Here is a 13,945-nt window from a genome sequence, read left to right as displayed (position 1 = left end):
TCAAACTAGCTCCTTCCACATACCCCTGTCAGCTGTGTCCCATGTCATGTTTCTTTGTCTTGTCATTTTGCTTTCCTTTTTTTTTTTTCCATTGGGAATTTCAAAACCATATTCTGTGTACAGTTTTCAGTAAAGTCTGGATGATACTCGTATACAAAAACGCTCATTTTAATGTAGTAAGAAGAAAAATGACAATCAATAACCTCAAAGATATTCCCGTTTGTGGCGAAAGTCTTAAATATTTACAGAATCTGTTTTCTAGTATGTATTGATTGCCATCAAGTCGTGATAATTCATCTTTTGCTTGACACCATATCACTTAATCTTCTATCATTTTTCCCTTTGACAGTCTGCTTAAAAATGTCAGAGCTCTCAGACTATATTGGCTTGTTATTTTGCTTTGAAAGTAAAATCAGTGGTCATAGTTGCAGAAGATGATACATGAAAATGGTCTGCAGAAATTTAAATGCTTTATTATTTGAAGGTGATCAAAATATTTCAGTATTTTCTTTCCTTAGTAGTTATAGAAAGTCTTGTCTCATATCGAGAAAATGTAACTCCATGAGGACAACGTAATTTGGTTACTATTCCTGTAACTGGTTATCTCAGAAATACTGGATCATAACAAGGAATAAAATCAGAACAAAGAATAAAACGTTCTTTATAATAAGCAAGTTAAGGTTTATCTCATAAAGCAGTGTCTCCAAGTCTAGATTTTGGCCCCAGAAGTCTGGCTTTTTTTTGTTGTTGTCTACTTGTTAACATATAGGAACTATTTTGAAAGAGAAAACTATCTTTACCAATACGTATTAGACTCCGGGTGTGGTGGGAGGACTAGCAGGTCTATGTGTCCTGGGGCCTGACAGGCTCTCCCATTGACCTGGAATTACCGTAGGCAAGTTCATCGTTCTCCCTGTCTAGATTGTTTTTCTGTGGATTAAGAATAATAACAGCAGACTGATTCCATGATTTCTATGTGCAGCTAGCCCCCAGAAAGCTTCATTTCTGTTGGCTGGTTTACTATAACTTTATTGATGTGTTCTGGAAGTAGCACAGTTACAAGGCCAAAGGATTTCAGGGTGACTAATAGAAAGGATTAGAATTGTCTGTAAATGGTGCTCATGGTGTAAATTTTTCTGCCTTGAAAGACATACTCTATTTGTGGTTTCAGGAAATAAGAATGGAGTCTTTTTATGTTTCTAAGAGACCAGCAATTTTATAAGTAAATGTCATTTGTGTATATGATTCTGTATGATTCTTTTAATGACAAACTTCTCAAATAAGTCTTAATCAGAAAAAGGTACGTGGAATATCCAGTCTTAAATTTTGAATATCATTTGTGTCAAGAAAAAGCCTAGTGTTAGAAGAATTTCAAAACGTGATCATCTTGTCTAGTAGTAAAATTACAACTTTTCAATTTCTGATTTTACATCCTGGATTATACTCCATCAGTAAAGATGTTAAGTAACTTTTTTCATCTCCCTCTTTATCAGACTACATTAAATCTTTTTTGCTTAAGAGGAACACCAGTTAAATTAAATGATGGATCTTCCCCTCTCTTGTATGGATGTTAATTTTATTGGACAGCAATCAGTTCTGCCAAGTTGTAAGGTATCTGTGAAGATAACAGTGTAAAGATTGGGAATAACTTTGTCTTTAGAGAAACGTTGTGATTTGCACGTAGGTCTCGTAGTTTATGGAAGAGATAGCTATGCTATTAAGCAATAAGTTTGTTCCTTCATGCTTTGCCTCCTGCAGTGGATACTGTAGCAGTACAAAGACCTGCTCTGTCTCCATATTTCTGTCAGTGAGTCTTGCAGTTACTCATCAACAGTTCACTGTTTGCTGCCCTTTGTTAGTTATGGCCATGTTTGCCCGTTATATCAGATGAGTGATCCGTTAGGAACTTGGGCTGAACACTTCACACGTACTTAACAAAAGATTTTTATTGAATAACATGACTACTGGCCACCTGGGACAAGGCCAAAATCAGAGGAGGTGCCCGAAGTGAAAGGTCAGATTCCACAGGCTGACCCAGCTCCTTCTCTGCTGCTTCTCTCCTCCTGCACTCCCTTCAAGCGCCACACCTGATAAAGCACCACCCACCAATTCCCTGCAGGGTCATGACAGCCGAAGCCAGGCAGGCATGACTGACACTTGGTGGAACTGCTTCAGCTGGACCATGATGGCCAAATGAGGTAGCATTCCCACCAGGCATATTTCTCTATGAATTAATACAATTACTCTAATACATTGGACAAGTTGTCTAATTTCATAGATTTGCACAGCAGTGAAGAAGGAGGCCGCACAGTATCCATACGAGTGTCGGTATTGTCAAAGTAAGTAGCAAATGCTGATTTCACAACTATTGTTGAAAAACGTGTCAGGAGATCACTTTCTAAATCACTACTGAGAATTACTTGTCATCTTTAAGCTCTCACACAGGATGTCACTTAATTCATACAAAGTGCTTGTTACATTGTGTAGAAACAAACACGTATACCATTGCTATCAGTTATTCAGGAAAGTATATCCCTGATAGCAGACTTCGTGGTACAGTTTTGGAAGGTAGCATCTTGTTGCACAAACTCTTTTTATTTGCCCCAGTGGCCGCAGAAAGGAGCATCCAAGATGGATATGAGAAGGTAAGAAAAACTGAGCTAATTCCTAGAAACAGGTGTTACGTTCCCAGAGGTGTATATATTACCCCTTTCCAGGCTCATATTCCTGTTTGAACTCTGTTTCCAGAGTAAAGCTCCATGTGAATTGTCTGTGAGCACTGTCCATGACTAAGCACAAAGTGCCTCGTGCCTAGATAAAGGTGGATCCATCTCTGTCCCAGAGACCTTGGCCTCTAACAACATCTCACTGGTTTTGGAGATGAGAGATGATGCCTACAAAGTATAACTCCTGTAGACATACAGTAACTTTTGATGTTTGTGTATAAAACACATACTAACCGTACCCAGTTTGCTCTTAAGCCTCTTCACTGTCCAGTTTCTTATAGATACAGTGGAAGAATGTAGAGGAATTTGAGATCAGTTGTGTGGGTGGGTGAATATTTGGGACTGCTGTGATTTCTTCAGTTCCTCTCATCCTCTGATGTCTTTTTTTTTTTCTTTTTTTTTTTAAGGGCAAGACTGTTGAAAAGGCGTGATTATAGCTGTGAAAACAGCAGCTTGGCATATTCAGTAATGCTTTTTATTTATCTGTCTGTTCACAGTTCAGACACACAAACTAGTGAAGGCTTAGGGGACTTTTTTAAAAAAAAATCTTGGGATAACATAAAGATGATTAGCCAACCAAAAATATCTCTAAGTAGCTCACTTCATTCTGCATTTGTTTATCTACCCCAAAAGCTAAGCTTGGATTTCTCAAAGCTGTGTTAACTCTCCTTACATTCTGCTGGAAACTTCAGGCTTATCCATAAGCAGTTAAAGTTAATGAAACAATGGAGGTAGTTAATTCAGAAAAGGAGATCAGTTTGTGTAAGCTGGTGGCTGTTGACAGCTGGGAACTATCATGATTGTCTGAAGAACAGTTGATTTATTCCGTCAAATTTTCCACTGTAACAGTAATATATACATATATGTATGTGTGAAAAATTATGGAGTCCCTTGGTGTTGTGGAGAATCTCTGTATGTCTAGCAGGATGGGAGGGTACTTAAATAGTTACTTAAGCAGCACATCCATTCGAGTCCCTGCCAATACAGTCCATGTATGTGCTCTCTCTGCCTTCAGTATCTGAACTTTGTCTCCAGTCTGAACAGGGATAGTCAACCAAAAACATCACTGCTCTGAACACCTCATCTTCCTCCTCGGTGCACTTAGTGACTCATTTCTCTTCAGGTCTGTTTCTCACTGTCAGGCAGGTGCCTGGCAAAGCTCCTTCCCCTTTGTCTTACTGCTCTTCTCTGCTCCTCCTTACTTCTCAGTGTAACTTCCCTGCTGCAAAAAGAGGTGTCCCAACTGGCTGAAGATGATCCTCCCTAGCACAAAGGGTGGCGGGAAGGGTAAGGAGAGAAGAGAGATCTGCGTCCCACTCCAAAAGGTGGTGGAAAAGAAAGGAAGCACTGGGGCTGAAGTTGGCGGGTGCCTCCGGGGAGTGGGAGGGGAGGGAAAGTAGAGCTTGCTGCTGATTCTGCTCAACCAGGGCAAACATGTCAGGTCTCAGGAGCAGGTTCCTGTGTGATGTCTTAATCCCATCCATGTTTTGTTCAGTGGTGTTTCTCATTATTCAATGTACACTTCCTGAAATGTTTTGCAGTGCCCTTTGAGAAACCTGGCAATTAAACTATTGGTAAAATGTTATCTGTAGGGGAATTAGTTGAATGTTACTAAAAAGAAATATATGGACTAAATAGTAAAAAAAATGTGACAGAAGAAGTAAAGAGTAATTATTGCAAAATTACCTCGCTTTGGTGCAATATGCCCCACAACCTTACACTTCGTGCTTTTGCAACCTCCTGGGGTTTTGTTGGTTTTTTTTGTGTTTGTTTCTATGGACAAGATGAGTTTTGGATTTGTTTTTGTTGTTGTTGTTAAGGATATTCATTTTGCATCACTCACAATCTAAAACCCAAAATGCAGTGACTATGTAGTGGAAAAAATAATGATTTTGGTTACATATTGAGATATTTTTTTTTCTTGGACTTTCAGTGACATGACTTAGCAGGTATATGCTGGGTATCCAGACCGTTCTGAAGAGGTTTAAATGGTACACTTTCAAGCCAGAAGGATTTAAAGCCGGGCCATTATGATTCAATTATGGTTTTTAGAGGATATAAAAGCACATTGCTGAGTCAAAAGAAACCATTTTTCCTCCAGTCTATTTTGGGCTGCAGAAAGACGTGTTAGGCTGTCAAATTATTCTAAACTGGAGAACTTTGATTAAAGTTCAGAAAGAGCTTGCATGCTTTCAGTTGGTGTTTACATAGTCATAACGGCTTGGGCAGGACTGCAAATGTTTTTTATTATCTGGAAACCCATTCTATGAAGAAGGCAAAAGAAAAAAAAAACAAGGAATTTTCCGAGGATTTAAAGCATAGTGTTGCACTCCTCAAAATATGTTCTTCACTTGCTTTTACAAATTTCTTATCTTTAAAAATCAATGCTTTTTCCATTTGTTAAAACAAACTGAAGTAGTTTTCTTTGCACTTCCTTTTCTGTCTCAGCCCTTCCATTAACATATGGCATAAAAGAGTTGATCAGAATGGTTGCATAATGACACCAGATATGCTTATACTTGAAAGAACAGTGAGTGTTTAAAGTACTCAGCCATGTGGATCTGTCCAGATCAAGCACTCAGTCACAGCATAAAGGGTTTGGGGGTTACATGTTTTACATTCCTCACATAAATACATCAAAGCTCAAGTATGTCAAGAGCAACCCAAGATCTTTATGCTTCAATACACTGATGGATCTGGAGCAAAAACAATGTGCTGCTTTGCCTTTTTTTTTTTTTTAAATTGAAGAAAGGATTCTTGGAAGAAAAAAAAAGTCTATGCATAGTGATGCAAGTTACCTTAAGTGTTAGCTAGATGGCACTGAAACACACTCATGCTGCTGTATTAAAGTGACTTGTTTGGAGCACTGTCTTTGTTAACAAAAAGTTCAGGAGTAAAGTATCTCTTAGCTGCTGCTTTTCCTTTTCTGGCCTTACATAAAAATCTGTACATCTGTATGTTTTTTTCTTCAAAGAATGCTCCTGAATGTACAAACCCCTCCATATTGACTAATAGTATAGTCAGAGAAAGACAACATGACATAAATAATGCTGAAATTTTTGCAAGCTATATTACATTTTCATTTATTTCTTCTTATAATTTCGAAGTCCATATTTTAACATACAAAGGATACTCCTTTCTTTCTCACTATAAAAAGAACTTTTTCCAGGATGTAGCTATAGAAAGACAGCATGCTTGGTATTAATGATAGTTAAATACAAATTCTGCATGAATTGCAGCGGAGGTATAACAGAAAAATTCCACCCTAAGAAATTGACAAACGTTCCAGCAGTACTAGCTGCATCATCAGAAATGGTTAGATATAACTCTGCCTGGGGGCTCAATGCTGTCTGTTTTTGTAAATTGTTAAGGAATACTCAAAAGACAGGTGAATTGGCATAAAAACCTGCTTTCAGATAGCTTCAAGGCAAAAGCAAACAAATCGTAGCATTCAAAAAGCAAAGCTCAAGCACTTTTTCCTCATCTGTGTTCCTTTCCGGGAAATTACTTTGTTCCTGCAAAATCCTCAGGCATCCTGCATGATCTGCACTCATCCATAGTGCATCCGATGCACACTTCTGCTGTCTCCCCACCTACCTCCTCCTCAAGTTGCCGCTTTTGTCACTCACATTTTTAGAACCAATCCTCCGATATGCTGAACTGCTTGTAAACAAATAGGCATCTACTTAAGGATCCCTCTAGTTGTGCTGTTACTGTTGACTTTTTGTTTGTTTGTACTCTTGTCCCCAAAGGAAATGGTTAAAGAGCAATAATTGAAGCTGCCGGGGAGGTCAAGGCCATGAGCATGGGCACCTAACATCCTGCACACTCCAGTTCCAGCAGTGGGCTGTAGGAATCCCCTCCAGCATTGTACTGGAGCTCACATTCCTGGCAAAGACATCCCAGCTTTCTGGGGGCTCATTTTTAACTCTTCTCTACCCAGCGTGAAGTCAGGTTTTCTTGTGAGGTAGTGTTGCCCCTTTTGACCTTACTGAAATGCTAGAATTTGGCTTCTAGTTGCAAAATGCTGTATGATGCTTGATCTTTTCCATTTGGAAAGCAAAGTTCATGCAAAGAGAAGTTGCCCTTATACTACATGTTTTTTTCCAGTTTGGATGAGTGACATTTAGAGCAAAGAAGAGGCTCAGTATGCAAGAACAAGTTATTGATGGTGTTTTCAAGAAGCCACCTCCTCCACTTCCAGTCAGTGTGTCAATTTTCTCAGCATTTTAAGCCTTACCTCTCTTGGAAGTCTGTGAAGCTCTCAGCAAGAGATTAGAGGTTTGTCGTGTCTGGGCCTTTTTCTTAAACAGAATACACCAAGAAGACTTTGAATCTTTAAAACTTTTATAGCTTTCTCAGAAAGCAAATAGAGAAATAAAGCAGAGTGTCATAAAAGGGAGTGAACAGATTTGCTGGGTGAAGTGTACTCAGTTGTGTCTGAAAGCAGGTTTTGTCCTCGCCTGCTGGCAAGGGCAAGGCCTCTTATTTTTTTCATTGCTTAGGGGGATCTTTGTGGCCTCCTGTAGGTCTCTAGGAAGAGTTTGCCTGTTGTCTCTGAGACCTGGTTCCCTGCTTCTCTCAAGTCTCCTGTTCTTATCCGCGTGGTTTGTGGCTTCGTGTGGCTTTCCCTGTTGCCCCCTTCACTGCAGAAGCTTTTCCCAGGTCAGTGCTCTAGCAGAGGAAGAGCTGCCTGCCCCGTCTGAGCATCCCGCCTGAGCCAGTGCACAGCTGGCTGGTAAGGCCAGCCGCCAGCCCTGGGCTCCTGACGAGCCCCAGCCCTTCAGCAATACATACGTATACTGTAAACTGTGAGCAGTGACTTACACACTTGTAACATCTGTCCCAGTGAGAATCTCAGCTTTCATGGGGGAAATAAAAAAATCAAAAAATATATACATAGTCCTCATGGTTTTGGCCAATGCTTAAGAATGTAAATCTTTTTAATCCGGGATTTCAAAAGGCAAATAACAAAAAATTAGAACAAAGTGGGTTTTCTGGTCTTCTAGTTATTTCTGTGATAAGATTCAAAGTCTGACTGTGGGTTTGACAAGAGTGAGGCCAGCCCAGCTGTTAATGTCCTTGTCTGAGGGAGGCCTATTGCAGGCTGCAGGAAGTGTTCTTCCCGTTTAATTGCTGGTGTAAAAGCTCCTTCACATATGCATACGTGCAGCATGTGGAAAGTTTGTCAACCTTTCACACAGGCACTTGGGCCAGGATCCAAAGATGGATGTAGGGGCATGGTACACTCTCATGTTTGCACAAGCCCAAAATGTAGGTCTATAGGTTTTGTTCGGCTGCCACCTGCAGTTGCACACCATCCCCAGGCACCATTCTGAAGGTCTAAGCAGCTGCTGTCAGATGGACGCTCATGAGTTAACATGCAGAGCACTTGTAAAGCCTGTCCAGGTCTGCAGATCCCAGCCGCCTCTACTTCTGTGCCGTCAGGATTTCAGAGTGCCCCTACCCCTTTATGCTCTAACACTTTAGGGCTGCCATGTGCACTGAAGTGAAAGTGTGTGCTCAGGTGGATGCTAAATTAATTACTTGAGCTACCAGAGCTCAGGTCTCCTCCAAAACCAAGGGCTCAAGTCGTGATTACTCATGTTCACTGTTGTCAGCTGGGGTCTAGTTATTGCATTTGTCAATATTGTCAACTGAGAACCTGGATACTGCACCGTACACAGAGGCAAACAACTTTGAAAAGAGAAAATGTCAGTCTTAGGACGAGAATACCTGCATGGTCTGGGGTCTGCCATAGAAAATGCAGATGGAAATGTGGAAATTCTCCTTTCTTTTGAAAAGGAGGGCATTGTCCACGATTCTACAAAGTCACTGGGCAAAAAGTAGGACAATATATTGTTTTCTAGAAAACAATGTGCTGAGTAGTGCCTGATTCTTCCATTTGTGAACCTGTGAGCCTGCAGTAAGGTTTCTAAGGAACTAAGTTTGGCATTTCTTAGGGACTAGCTTAGACATAGCTCTGCCCAGAATGCTGATTTCTGTGGAGCCCGTGCTTAAGGCACTTCACTTTCAAAGGTTTTGAGATGTTCACGCTTCCAGTCTGTAGGCAATTACAAAACGGAGTCACTGAAATTTTCAGCATACTGGTGTTTTCATCATTTTTGTGACTTTAATATTAGAAATACTCATTTTAGAGATCCCCTCAGAAAAACAAGCCAGCAAACTGTTTCACAGAAGCATAAATACCACTGCAGAGTAGACTTTACAGTTTAATTCCTATTTAGATACGTGAATTGTGGAAGCTGTGATTTTTAATATTTGGAAAAATGGCGAGGTCCCTTCAGAGTGGCTCCTTAAAAATTTAGCAGTTGTCATTTCTGTCTCTGCATGTATTTTGGTTAATGATTTTTATGTTCTTGTGCAAATAGGAAGGAATTTTAATGAAACTTGCATGTATGCAATTTAAAGCAGGATGTTAGCCTTATAAGTCTGATTTTTCATTGCTGAAATGAATATTGCTGGGCAGATAAATCCATAATATGTGAGCCCTCCTAGTCTTTAAAGGTTATCCTCATTTTTTCTCTAAGCAAGGTCAAGAAGTGTACGTGCTGCATTGATTGGCAAAGTTGAGAAGCGTGTAAATGATTAACAACTTTGAACTTCTTTGCAGCCTAGTTGCTCTCTTGAAAATCAATCAAGCATGGTCAGTCCCCTTCTGTGACATCTCAGGATGCATAATGCTAAAAAATCCCAGATAACCTGCCATGGTGATTCTTCCTGAGCCAGACTTCAATGCAGAGAAGGAAGTTTGGAATTCATTATGTGGAAATTAGTCATGTCCTCATTAGGAAACTGGAGGGAAAAAAAGCGTGCACATGCACACACACAAACACACACAAAATGAAAGTCCTTGACAAGTCAAAGGATGTATGTGCTACAGTGTCTACCCCACCCACAGAGGGAGATGTATAAATATATATGTATGTGTATATGTGCATGTTTATATATATATATATGAATATATATAGCATATATAAATGATATATAATATATGATATATAATATATAAAATAAATATATTATAAAATATATAAATAAATAAATAATATGTAATGTATGATGTATAATTTATAAATGAAACAATTAGAAGTCTCTGCACCTTACTGCAAGTTGTAATAGTAGTCCTCTCTTTTTTTTTTTGTTGTTGTTGTTCTTTTCCCTCTTGGTCTCCTCAGGAACCACTTTTCTAATGACTCAGGAGGTTTATAGTTTAGAAGGTAGAGAGGAGCTGGTTGTGAAGTTGGCAATAGGGGGATCTCATCACGTTAAGAACTGTAGGTATTTATGCTATACCCACCGAAGATAAGCAGGTTTTGGTTCCATTTTAAAAGCCTGAGACCTAGCCAAATAGGAATTGCTGGCAACAACTCTGATAGCAAGTATTTGCAGGTTCAAAGATGAGGAGAAGGGAGAAAACAAAAGGGAGAGTGATTACGGACAAGGTTCCCAAGCCTTCTTTCTGGTTTTGTTCTTTTTTTTTTTTCCTCTTTTATTTTATGATTTAATTTGAATATCTCCGTAATTAATGACCTCTGAGCCTTCCACTCCAACCTCATTTTTTTTTAATACAAGCCTTTGTTCAAAAGAAAAGGGTAAGAACTTGAGTTTCTTCTTACTTTAATCCATTACTGTTCTCCTTTAAGACTGCATTGCTGCTCCTTTCTTCTCCTGGTTTCTGATTTTTGTTTGTAAATTACTGATTTCTTTTACTTCTGAGATTTCCATCCACTTCCATCGTATTTATAACTTTTTACCCCATATCTTACACTTGCAAAAGCAAAAAAAAAAAGTGTTTGAAATTTCTCTGTTTAGCATTATTTTATTTTGAAGGAAAGAGGATTCCAGGATTATGTTGTCCATTCCTGTGTAAGAGCAAATTCTTATTGTCTTTCAGCTGTACTGCACTAAAATTTCCATTTCTGCTTTGCACATTTTGGCTTAAAAGTATGCAACAACAAAGAGATGTCTTTTTATAGCTTGACTTGAGTTCTCTAGGCTTTTTTATTCCTTAATAGAAAGCAGGGCTAGTATAATTGTGGTGGTAAAAATATATAACAAATTTTATGGGGAGAGGTAATATCTTTTATTAGGCCAGTTGTTCATCTCTGGCCCATTTTTCCAATTATACTTTGTACATTTTTCTAACCATGCTGTTTGCGCTAATAGAAGATGCTATCTATCTCCTTTCATGCCTTTCCTCACTCATACATAAGAACAGTAAGTCTTTTGTCTTTATTCGCAGTGAGACTCTGGCAAGCAAGGTAACTGATGATGTTTCAAAACTGATTAATTCTTTCAAACTAATTCCTTTGTATAAGAGCAGTAGCTGAAATTGTCAGCTAAAGGCTACAAGCCTAGTTTAGCTGGGTTTGCTGTATATCTGTCTGGCTGAATATTTGAATCGTAGAGTTCTGGAATAATAAGTAGCAGATGATACTATACTCAGGCTTCCCAGGATGTAACGTTGGATCGTGTTAGATTTTACAAGACTCTAGACATAAAGGTGGACCCCACCATTTCCAAAGACACCGTTACGTTTCAGTGTAATAAGTGGCTGAAGCAAATAGTAAAAGTAATTGAGGCGTATAACTCACTTGGTTAGATACAGTGCAGCAGAAGCATATTAGAATAAAATTTCCAGATCTCGTAGTAAAAGAGGTCACTACTGTCTGTAGTGCTTATTTATTTGTATAATAGACACTTATGAGGGAGCAGAACCTCCTGCTGCACCAGAGAGAACATCGTTACAAATTCTTGCTGCTTTTACAAGTATAACATCTGAATTTAGAGGCAGTAGGGAAAGGAAAAAGAGACAAAAGGCTTTTAAGCAGTCTGCCTAATGTAATCCAGCACATCCGTGTCAGAACTGGTTGTAGAAACAGCATCTTGATCTGGTATCAGGTAAGTTTCGTTGTAGTACTTCTAGCAAAATTTTGGACAAATTTATACTTTTGGGAGCAATTTGAGGTAACTATTCCATCCATGTGGGAGAGATGAAGGAGGTTTTAGAGGGAGTCTTAAGGCATTTTTGAGAGAAGAACGATGAGCTGATGAGGGGCAGGGGGAGTTGGAAATGTAGACAAAACAGATATGTAGCAGTGGAGAAGTTCATCTTAAGTATCTGAACGTTATCAAGGCACTAAAGAAGTGCGTATTTCCAAAAGATATTAACAGAATTTTCTGCAAGATTAATGAGTTTGGACCCTTCTTAGCATCACATCTGCGGAGCTTGTGTACCGACCTTGAAACCAAGCAGCCTGTGTAAAATGGATGTTCTTAAAACTGCCAGGTGGGAGAGATCTTGTGGCCATGTAATCCTTCTTAAGGTATGATGGCTCAAGGACTTCTTGTTTTAAAGTTGTTATGCTTTTTATGTTTAGTTGAACTTTGTTGTTGTTGGTGGTGGTGGTGGTGGTTTTTTTTTGTCCCAAAACACTTATTAAAATGGAATGTTTGTACTTAATGTTTACTACTTGTAATAGATCTCATGTAAGTATTACCACTACAAGTCTCAGCCTGCTGAAGAAGCAGGGATGTATGCGCACATTACTACAATACATGGCAAGAGTACGTCTGTGCTAATGATGTTCTCAGAAGTCGTGGTTTGGTAGATCTCTTTGGCAGCAGTCGTGGCTTAACAAAGTCTCACCTCTTCCTTCAGCTTTCCACCCCTGTATGTCGTTCCCTCCATTGGGCTGACACAATGTCAGTTTGTACAAGGAACTGAGCACGCTGAAAACCATAGAAAACAAGCAAACTCCTAAAGCAGCATTGCTGTTGTCATACTATGAAGCCACGGTCTAAATTCACGACTTAGAAAATAAATGCGATGCTTCTGTTAGTCAATTTAAAGACGTTTGGCATGCTCTGCTCCGTTGTCTTCTCTCCACCTTCCCACTCCTGCCTTTTATTAGAAAATTCAACAATATAATCAGCAAGCCAGGTAATTAGTTTCTAACATTTAAAGCCTTTATATACCCTTCTCATGCATGGTTATGGCATATGGGTTTTTGAACTTTTTTTTTTAAACCAGTATTGAGGACTGGATGCAGCTTTGATCTAGGTTTGGAGTAGACGAGGGCTCATGTTTGTGTGCCATTTAGTTTGGTTCAGCAGCATTTTCGTGCCTCCCTTGAAGGGGAGAGGGCTCTAAGAGGCAGCTCACCGCCACAGCCTCCTGAAGAATTGGTTGGGGGAGGTTACCTCTCTGCTCTTTTGTTGCTTCCTTGGCAGCCAATGTCCTGTTTCAGTGCACAGTTTTTTTCTTGTTTGCATTATTGAGTGTCTGACCTTAGGCAACCTAGTTTAGTTCACTAAACCTTGCTTTTTTTTTTTTTTTTTAATACTGAATTATGACGATCTGCTAATCTCTACAAATCTGTGTTCTATATTGGAGTGCTTATTAAAAACAAGCCAAAAGCTCAAAATAGAAACAACTTTGAGGATTTTTATTTTGCTGGTTTTACTGTGGCAGAAACATTCAGTGATGTGGGTGTCTGCACAATACAATATAATATATCCTCTTCCAAGTCCTGCCTTTTTTTGTGTTCTCGGAGAAATCCCACACTCATTAAATAGTTTTCTATTAGGATAACTTGGAGAGAGAACTGCTGTGCTTCAGCCTTCCCACCGAGTGAAGTCTCATTATAAATCATCTCTTTATGGTTCCAAAATGCTGCACTTTCAAACTGCACTCATTAATGAGACTGGAATGAATTTCATAATGGCTGGCTGTTTGCACCGGAGTCACACTCAGGAAAGACTGTTGCTGTTGACTTCCTTGATGCCTGAAACACGTCTGCGATGCAGAAGGCCAACAAACTGAGAATTAATAGGGAAGGCTGTGTTTGTGTGTGTGAATATGAATGAATATATGCAGGCAAAATCAATTACATTTGCACCATTTTTATTTCTTCCTGCTTTGTTTGGTCCAAAAAGTGGAGAAGCTTATTTAAAACAAATGTTTTGATAAACATACTGAATCTATTTAATAAATAAATAAATATATATATATATTAATTTCTTCAAAAAGCATATATGCATTTTTACATTTCCCTCATAGAAGCTGAATTGTTTTACAGCCTAACAAATCAGACCACAGATCATTGCCTAGTGGGAAGTATTAAGATTGCATTTTAAGCCAAGCAAGATAGCAGTGCAGACGTTCAAGTAAGTTTAATATAATTGGTTAAGGG

General features: G+C 39.0%; 1 protein-coding gene across 5 annotated transcripts in view; it reads left to right on the top strand.

Annotated features, from left to right (window-relative positions):
• The window catches only part of TMTC2 (transmembrane O-mannosyltransferase targeting cadherins 2), a 251,985-nt gene that overhangs the window by 123,026 nt on the left and 115,014 nt on the right, over positions 1–13,945 (top strand). The window contains exon 1 of one of the 5 annotated variants that reach the window (XM_035551772.2): positions 13,884–13,919. The exons of the other annotated variants lie outside the window; for them this stretch is intronic. The gene's annotated coding sequence lies outside the window, so the exon portion shown is untranslated. Of the gene's footprint in view, positions 1–13,883; positions 13,920–13,945 lie in introns of those variants that run through there. 5 annotated transcript variants of the gene reach the window in all.

The sequence above is a fragment of the Cygnus atratus genome, chromosome 1, assembly GCF_013377495.2.
Source record: "Cygnus atratus isolate AKBS03 ecotype Queensland, Australia chromosome 1, CAtr_DNAZoo_HiC_assembly, whole genome shotgun sequence".
NCBI lineage: Eukaryota > Metazoa > Chordata > Aves > Anseriformes > Anatidae > Cygnus > Cygnus atratus.
This window is presented reverse-complemented; position numbering and strand designations above follow the sequence as displayed.